At 41.5% G+C, this 9486-nt stretch overlaps 1 non-coding gene across 1 annotated transcript; it reads right to left on the reverse strand.

Annotated features, from left to right (window-relative positions):
* Positions 1 to 2091: 2091 nt before the first annotated feature.
* On the reverse strand, positions 2092 to 2198 carry LOC136490346 (small nucleolar RNA R71). Its single transcript, XR_010767635.1, has one exon. It is a non-coding gene; the product is annotated as a small nucleolar RNA R71 (small nucleolar RNA).
* Positions 2199 to 9486: the final 7288 nt, after the last annotated feature.

A 9486-nucleotide genomic window follows, 5' to 3' on the forward strand; every position in this document is an offset into this window, starting at 1 on the left:
GAGACGGAGCCCATGGCCTCAGGGCCAGGCGAGGCAGAGCCCATGGCCTTTTGGTTGGGTGAGGCATAGCACAAACCTAAGGGTTGGGCGAGGTAGAGCCCGTGGCCTTGGGGTCAGGCGAGGCAGAACATGAACCAAAGGGTCAGGCGATGCAAAGCCCATGGCCTTGGGGTCAGGCGAGGCAGAGCATGAACCCAAGGGTCAGGCAAGACGGAGCCTATGGCCTTAGGGTAGGGTGAGGCAAAGCGTGAACCCAAGGGTCGGGCGAGGTAGAGCCATGGCCTTGGGGTCTGGCAAGGCAGAGCGTGAACCCAAGGGGTAGTGCTCACCATTAACACACCTCATTTGGATCCTCTACCTCACTACCACATCTTGTACTCTTTTACTTTTTAGTAGAGTTTTGTGAGTAAGGCAAAGCTATCAAGGAGAGCTTGGCTCCTTGGAAGAAAGGATCCTTGGTATGAATACTATGAAGGGTTCTTCCAAAGTCTTGCTCTCATTTTATCATAGTAGTGCATATGAACTAGATTATAGTTTTCATATTATGATCTTGGCATATGAACTAGCATATAGTTTGTGTGTTATGATCTAAACATGTGCAACTTTATGCTTAATCATTCATACAATTTGTATGAGTAGAGGTAGAGCTATGTTGAGGTGGCAGTTCGTCGTTCCTTTGGGTTTGCCCATGTCCTATGCTTGTCGATCCGTAAGGTCAGAGTCCCCTAGGTGATGTGAGTAGTTTCTTTGTACACGGGCGTGGTGCCCGGGTGCATAGAAACCTTCAGATATGATGGTACTCCCTGATTGAGGGGTAGGCAGCAGGTGGTGACAACCCTATCTGTCCCTTGTAATCCCCCATGTTTGGGTATTGTGTAGGAGTCTCAAAGTCTCTCGCGCATGCTGGCAGACTAGTGCTCGGAGATCTTCCCGTCCATCTCACACATAGTTCTAGCTCTAACCATGTAATTTGTATGAATATCAACTGCTCTTTGCACAGCTATATTAGAACTTGCCTGCTCCACTTAGGAACATTCTTTTATTCTTTGTTTTCCTTTTATCCTTGTGGTTGGCCTAGATGTGTGTCCACTATCCTTGAAATAACCTTTTTTACCCCTATCATAGACTATTGGTTTACTATGCAAGTATATAATCTAGTTCATATCCATGCTAGACTCTTACACCTTGCCTTCCTTTGGGAAAATATAAATAACGATACCCTGAATACTTCTAGGTGAAATGCTACAATGATAGATCCATGTGCTTGCGGATATTTTTTGTAATTGTTAAGAACTATCGGGTTGGTGTACCTTGGCGGCGTCGCTAAGATTTATCCAAATCTTAGTGATGGTGCTAAGAAATACCAACTGGCGTTTCTAGTGCCACTAGTAGGGATGGATTCTATCTCCAAACTTGATAGTAACGCTAAGAAACGCCAACAAACATTTCTAGCACCGTTGCCGGGGAAGGCATAGGTTAAAAGAATCTAGTAGGACATGATCATGATCACATGCATGTAATGGTAGACATAGTTTATGCAAGCTAACTCTGCTTGTTTTCTTCTTATTGTGGATGAAAACATGATAGTGTATGACCGGTTTTGCTCTACTGGAAAACTACACCGATAATCTAGAGGCGCTCCTAAGGAAGAACATGTCTCGTACCACTTCTTCCTCCTCTACTCCACTGGCAGTTGAACTAGTCACCCCCGCTCCATCTGTTACTACCACTATGGCCAAGTCACTTCATGCCTACTCCACCCCCACTGTTGCCAATGTGCCATTGGGCCCGCTATCAACACGGGCACCGAAAACTTCGAGCTTTGGCCTAGCCTAATCATGATGGTGTAGGCAAACAGTTCTGTGGTTTGCCTAGAGAGGATGTGAACGCACACCTCCAACACTTCCCTGAGCTGTGCGACACCATCATCATAAAAGATGTCGCACCAGTAAGCATCAGGCTCCGTCTATTTCCCTTCTCCCTTGCGGGAAGGCGAAACAGTGGTTTTATAAGGAAAAGGAAGCTGTCAACACATGGGACAAATATTCTGCGGTGTTCCTTATGAAATTCTTCCCCATGGGCAAAACCAATGCCCTGAGGCAAAAAAATTCAAATTTCTAGCAGACTTCAATGGAATCTATCCCCGAGGCATGGGAGAGGCTATAGGATTACATCCAGGTATGACCGCACCATGGGATAGAAAATTGGCTTATGCTCCACAACTTCTATGATGGGTTGTCACCCATGTTGAAGGGGCACATTGATGCCGCTGCTAGAGGAGCCTTTCTTTCCCTCACCATCGATGAAGCTATGACTCTCATCGAGAAGATGGTGTCCAATCAAAGCTAGGGGAAGAAAGAAAACAATAAAAAGGCATGCATACCGTGAAGTTGGTGGATATGCTTGCTGTAAAAATGGACCAATTAATGAAAACACTAGACAAACAGGCCCATGAAAAGGAGGCCATCAAGGGCACCGTCCAGGCCATAGACTCGCAAATGACTTGCGAAGTCAGTGGTGAAGTCAGACACCGGGGGAACGACTACCCCGAGACCCATGAAGACGTCACATACATCAACAACGGGTTCCGACAGCAGAATAACAACGAGTGGAACAATCAATCCTGCCTGCAAGGAGGTAACAATAATTTCAATTCAAATTTCAATTCAAATCAACCCTCACCTAGTTTTAGGTCAAGCTATAATTAATGAAAATATAACCAAAAAGTTAATGTTTAATGCTAAAATGATTGAAAATATAAATTCTAAAATTGAAAGTTTATCCTCCTCCGTCAAGAATCAATTAAGTTTTAATAAAATGATTGAAACTCAAATTGCTCAAATAGCTGCCGATATTCCTGTCAACAACTCAGGGAAAATCCCGGGGCAACTCGAGAATTCCCCTAAGTTTGTTCATGCAGCTGCAGAACAATAAATGAGAACAAGTCTTGTCGACGGACTATAAATGTCGAGCCCTTGACAAAGGTAAATCGGTAGTTATCTTTTAAAAATTCAAACATTTAAAATTTCAAATTTTTAAAATTCAAATTTTAAAATTTTGTTTCAAAATAAACTTTTTAGAAAAATAAAATAGAAATCATTTTCTAATAGTATAGATTTTTTTTATCATTTCTCATTTTTAAATATTTATAAAAAAATAAAATATAATAAAAGCTTTGTTGGAAAATCAATTTCGTGAGCAAAATTTTGAAACCGAGGGAAGCACCAACAACTACATCTACAAAATGGTCGTTGGGTGCTACTGGCTAAGGGGGGGTAGCAGTGGGCCCACCTCTAGTGCGGGTGCACCAGGGGTGCAGCCACAACCCGCCTGCCACCTCTAGCACTACTTCTGCTCCAACGGCTACTAGTCGTTGCCCCCTCCCCCTCTCGGCCAGTGCTTCGCAATATAAGTAGGAGAGCCAGGGTTGAGGCCCTCCTCACCCTCACACTCTCCATTTTTCACTCCCTCTCACTCTCTTTGCTTCACCACTTGCAAAATATTTTTCCACAAAGCTTGAGAGCAAGGAAACTCTGTAGAAAAATCCTACGCTCAAGACCACTAAGCCATGCTCACGGGTTGTTCGATTTATTTTCGCTAACGTAACCCCATTTTTTGAGCATGTTGTGTTGTTTTTGCCATGGTTAAGTTTTGAAGCAAGCTTGTCGACGCGCTCAAGAAGTTCACGGGAGCGAGCTTAAGTTGCTCCCGTGGAAGCTCAAGCGCACACTACGCCGAGCCTGAGGAGAGCCCGATGCATGAAGATGAAGAAACAGTTCCAACCGAAGAAGAAGAGCAAGAGTAAGAACAACCGATGGAGGAAGATGATGATCCTCACCTCAACTTGGAAGGAGATCGGGAGACATAAGTGTACAACCTCATCAAGAACTGTGAGTTCATCCACACGTCTACGTATGACCCCAACCTTCTCGAAAAGATAAGTATGGACATCGAATTCGCCACCATCTAAAAAGCCGTTGGATGGGAGAACATTGCTCCCGTTGACGAGAAAGGTTCTCGCCTCCTAACAATTCAATTTTTATGCTCTTTGCAAGAAGTTGAGGGTGGGATTACTTTCTGTCTTTTTGAACAATAATATTATCTTACATGGAGAAATATTAGTTCTCACTTAGGCTTTAGTACAAAATGCTCAATTGACTTAGATCATGCTCTCAAAGCTTTTAATCGTCATGAATTTTGGAGAGTAATTTCGGGTCAAAAGCAGTTGGCAAGTTTCAACCTCGAAATATGAATATTCATCATCCTACTTTGAGGTTCATGCATCGTTGGATTGCCATGACTTTGTTTGCTAGACAAGACATAAGGTTTGTTTATCATACTGAAATACAACTGCTCTATGCCACGCTTAAAAAGATTATAGTTGCTCCTATAAAAGAAATGTTTAAACATTGGTTGGAAACATTCAAGGCTTCCACATCTATTTCTTGCACATTTGTTGGTATTTATGAAGTCCAAATAGAATATGAAGGATTCTACAAGCGCACATAATACCATTGTAGCATTTTACCGGGAGTATTCCAGGTATCGTTATTTATATTTTACCATAGGGAAACAATGGAGTAAAGATTTATTGGATAACAAAGGAATGTCTACTAATCAACATACCATCATAGCTAAAGTAGGGGTAAATGTAATGATAGGAATAAAGCATAATGACACTTAGGGGATTGATCACTAAGATAAGGTAAACTAGTCAACTCGAGAGAACAACAGGTGAGGTAGATTCCTATGATATTCTTATTACATGGTCAAAGTATATATACACCCAACTATAGCTAAGATTAACTATACTCTTGTGCACTTTAGGATGCCTCTTAGATAGTAGAGCATCACGAAGGATAACTCTACTAACACGACTATGGTCCTACAATTTAAGAACCTGCTCAATTCAGTATGGACTACAAAGGATAGACGGGGCTATCACCTCCTGCTGCTACCACACAACCAGGGAACAGGGTGTACTCACACGCAGAGCATCGTATAAGCACCATGCTTACATGAAGCTCAGCTACTTAGCCTAACTGGTAAACCAGCAAGCAAAGCGCTCTATGAACCCGCACACAAAAGTATTGATAACCTTTAACTAAGTGAGATATATATTCATAGTAAGCATAGCCATGTAGATAGGAATATGATAAATTGATAATAAGCCTTACAAGATGTAGAAGTGAAGATACAAGGTTTTGCTGAGCCTCCAAGACTAGATCCAGAACTTGAGCATGAACCCAACTCGACCCTCACTCCTGAGCTACTAATCTACTACATTGGAGAGTTCTAGACCTAATCCTCTTAGTGTGTGTTGATCTGAATGAGAGATATGAATTAGGGTTTCAGGATGGCTCTAGGGAGGAGGGTAGGGGCTGCATCAATTCTGGACCCTTGGATCAAACTGACTTAACGCAATGGTGTAGATATGATCCTTAGAGGCGGTGGAGAACCGACGTTGAAACAGAGGCTAACAGGTGGGACCCACAGGCCAGTCGGCCTAGGGGTGGGGTCGACCAGCCCCCCTATCAGCGTCTCAGCTCAATCTTTGGTGGAGTCTTCTAGAGTGTTCTAGAGTCATATAGAGTTGTTTTCATCATGGATAAACACGATTAAATTTGACGATTGGGTCCACCTTGATGGTTTTCTGATTAAATCCTCATATATTCACATATTCACAAAAACTCATGGAATTTATTAGTTTAAATCCCTAGACCTATGTTTGGTGATGGAATTAGGTACATATGCAGGATATGTTGATGGTTTATGATTGATGTTAATGACCATCAACAACATCCCTTGTGACACGTATTGCCACTAGTAATGGTGCATTAGACGGATAAGATGTGACATACATCTCTACTCCACGCATCGATATTAATGAGCACTACATGATGCAAGGGCATCATTTGAAAACTATTGATGTAGGGAACCTTGTATTTTTCTTCCCGGGATATACAAATGAGATTCTATTACCTAACCTAGAACTCTCATTGTATAAGTCCTCGAAGCTAACCTTCACTCTTATCGAGTAAGAGGAAGCACGCAGGAGTTCTGTTTCTCATAGGTCAACACGGAGCAGGACTAGGAACGATGCAGGCAGCTCTCAACAGCCACCACCAGCACCAACACCACTTGTGCCACAGGCGTACCATACGGAGTGGTTTCTGGCCATGCAGGTGCCTAGGTTCACACCTAGGTACCAGTCGGGCTGGGACTACACCCTGCAACAACACGAGGCCGGTGGATTAGGATGGCATGAGGCTGACGATGTAGCATGGAGACATGCTCACTCCTCCGACTCCGAGGTACTATCACCACCATCCACCCACGACAGTCTACTCTAGATCGTCACGAACTAGACGGCATCGACGCCCGCCTTGGAGGATTGGAAATCCACACAGGTGAGATTCAAAATACTCTTAACACACATGTGTAGGATACAACCCAATGGCAGCTTCAGTAGCAGCAACAGTTGGCGCAAATGAACGCGCTGCTGAAGCAACAACACGATGCGCAAGTGAACTACTGGCGGTCCATGGGGTACAACACCGGACCATTGGCCATGAGCTAGCTTGGGGAGGACCCCATAGACGTACCTTGTATCTTTTATTTTTCATATTTTAATTTTTTGTATTTATATCCTGTATTTATTTATTAGCATTTAAAAAAATCTAAAAATAAAAAATACTAAAAAATAAAATATGACAAAAACAACAATAAAATATGAATTCCAGTCTCATATGTGTTTTAAGAATGTTTAGTTTCTCCTAAGTTAAAATGATGAATAGTTGTTCTGTCTATAATTCATTTTATCTAGGTTGTAACTTAGTATTTTCCAAGATTTAAGTTTGTTGGCTAAAAATGTCTCATCCTAAAAACTTGAAAACTTGTGGGTTGCAAATGCATGATTCTTTTCTAAGTTGTTGCGAGTTATGATATGGTATAAATAGAATTTGCTATGATTTTGTTCTAAGAAAAACTAGACATCCGAAGTTTTGAATTTTAAAAATGCTAAAATTCAAAAGTTCCTCAATGATTATAAATACCTACCAAGGCCATATGACATAATATACATGGAAAACCTTAGTCATATGCAACTTGTTATTTCATTGAGCTTTGTCAAATTGTTGTGACCCTTGTTAAAATTCTTGTCATGCACCATGATCAAGACACGTATACCCACAAATAAACTACTAACTGTTATACTGAGAGTTACGCAAAAATATGCTTATTTAGTCCACCAAATAATTACTCCATTCGTTTATCATGAGTCTCTCTTTTTAAAGTTTCATATGCCAAAAAGAATAGTATGGGCTATGCTAAAAAAAGAAGGAAAAGAAAAGAAAAATATCCATGCCAAAAGGCATGAGAGAAAAATGTATGCCAAAGAGCATGAAGAAAAGAAAAAAAGAAAAAAATAAAAATAGCCCATATTTTCAAATAAAAGGCATTCTCCAAAAAGATAGAGATTCATGATTCAAAGGAGTACCAAAAATATTTAGAATTAGGAAGTCATAAAAAAAATTCCACACACTTGCACACCTTGATCAAAGTGTACGATTTGCATCTCCTTGAGGTCCGGTTTTTGACTTAGCAAAATATGCGATGCAAGTATGCCTCAATTTCATACCTACCCAAAACTCCACACAAAGCCTTTAATGGTAGGATGAAAAGGAAGGTAAAATATCAAAATGCCTTGGTGAGGTTTCATACACATTGAGCGATTGAGAGAGTCATTCGAGGAACTTACTTTTATTTTTGCAAAACTCATAAAACCTCTAGATAGACAGTTAATCGAAGAATGAATGATTGGTGATTCTGTTATAATCAGTCTATCTTGCAACTGCCCAAGAATTTGGAAAAGCTATACACCCCATAGGGATCAAGGTAAAGGGTGAATAAAAATGCGAGCTTATTTGAATTACGGAAGAATACTTTGTTATAGGCATGGCACTTATGAAATATATTCGACATAGTAGCAACTCCTGATCAACAACCAAGTACTTAGCTATTTGCTCGGGATGAGCCAAGATTAAGCTTGGGGGATTTGTTGGCAGTCCTTAATGATCAAATCTGACCGCCAATTAAGATCCAAAAAGGAGAAATAAACAAACTTTTGGCACATATGCATTTACTATTGACATATTTCCACATGTATTGGAGACTCAGTGTTTTTCAGAACTTATTCATAAATACATGGGAATATGACCAAAAGGCACAACTCAGGAAAGCGTAAAGCAGAAGAGCGCAAAGGAGCCAAGCAAAAGCCCACCTACACGCCAAAACTGGGTCAACCACCGATGTGGGAGGCACCTAGGCCTAGCCAGCAGCCCACCAGAGCAAGACGATGGCCATCCCTGGTGCGGCCGCACCAGGGGTGCATCTGTACCCCCACCACTGCCTCTTGGACCACCTTGCTCTGACGGTTGCATGGCGGCATGCAGAGGCGGTCCACGTCGGTTTCCTAATTTATCTACACCAGAACCAACCATAGAGTAGTATAAGAAGAGGGGTAGTGCTCACCATTCACACACACCTTATTTGGAGCCTCTACCTCACTACCACATCTTGTACTCTATTACTTTTTAGTAGTATTTTGTGAGTAAGGCAAAGCTATCAAGGAGAGCTTGGCTCCTTGGAAGAAAGGATCTTTGGTATGAATACTATGAACGGTTCTTCCAAAGTCTTGCTCTCATTTTATCATAGTAGTGCATATGAACTAGAATATAGTTTCCATATTATGATTTTGGCATATGAACTAGCATATAGTTTATGTGTTATGATCTTAACATGTGCAACTTTATGCTTAGTCATTCATACAATTTGTATGAGTAGAGGTAGAGCTATGTTGAGGTGGCAGTTCTTCGTTCCTTTAGGTTTGCCCATATCCTATGCTTGTCAATCCGTAGGGTCAGAGTCCCGGGGGATGTGGGTAGTTTCTTTGTATACGGGCGTAGTGTCTGGGTGCACGAGAACCTTCGGATATGACGGTACTCCCCTGTTGAGGGGGTAGGTGGAAGGTGGTGATAGCCCTGTCTATTCCTTGTAATCCCCCACATTTGGATATTATGTAGGAGTCTTAAAGTCTCTCGCGCTTGCTGGCAAACCAGTGCTCGGAGATCTCCCTGTCCATGTCACACATAGTTCTAGCTCTAACCATGTATTTTTTATGATTATCAACTGTTCTTTGCATTGCTATATTAGAACATGCCTGCTCCACTTAGGAACATTCTTTTATTCTTTGTTTTCCTTTTATCCTTGAGGTTGGCCCAGATGTGTGTCCACTATCCTAGAAATACCCCATTTACCCCTGTCATAGACTATTGGTTCACTATGCAAGTATGTAATCTTGTTCATATCCATGCTAGACTCTTACACCTTGCCTTGCTTTAGGAAAATATAAATAACGATACCCTGAATACTTAGGGGTAAAATGCTACAACGATAGATCCATGCGCTTGTGGATATTTTCTGTAA

This window comes from Miscanthus floridulus, chromosome 10, assembly GCF_019320115.1.
Source record: "Miscanthus floridulus cultivar M001 chromosome 10, ASM1932011v1, whole genome shotgun sequence".
Taxonomy (NCBI): Eukaryota; Viridiplantae; Streptophyta; class Magnoliopsida; order Poales; family Poaceae; genus Miscanthus; species Miscanthus floridulus.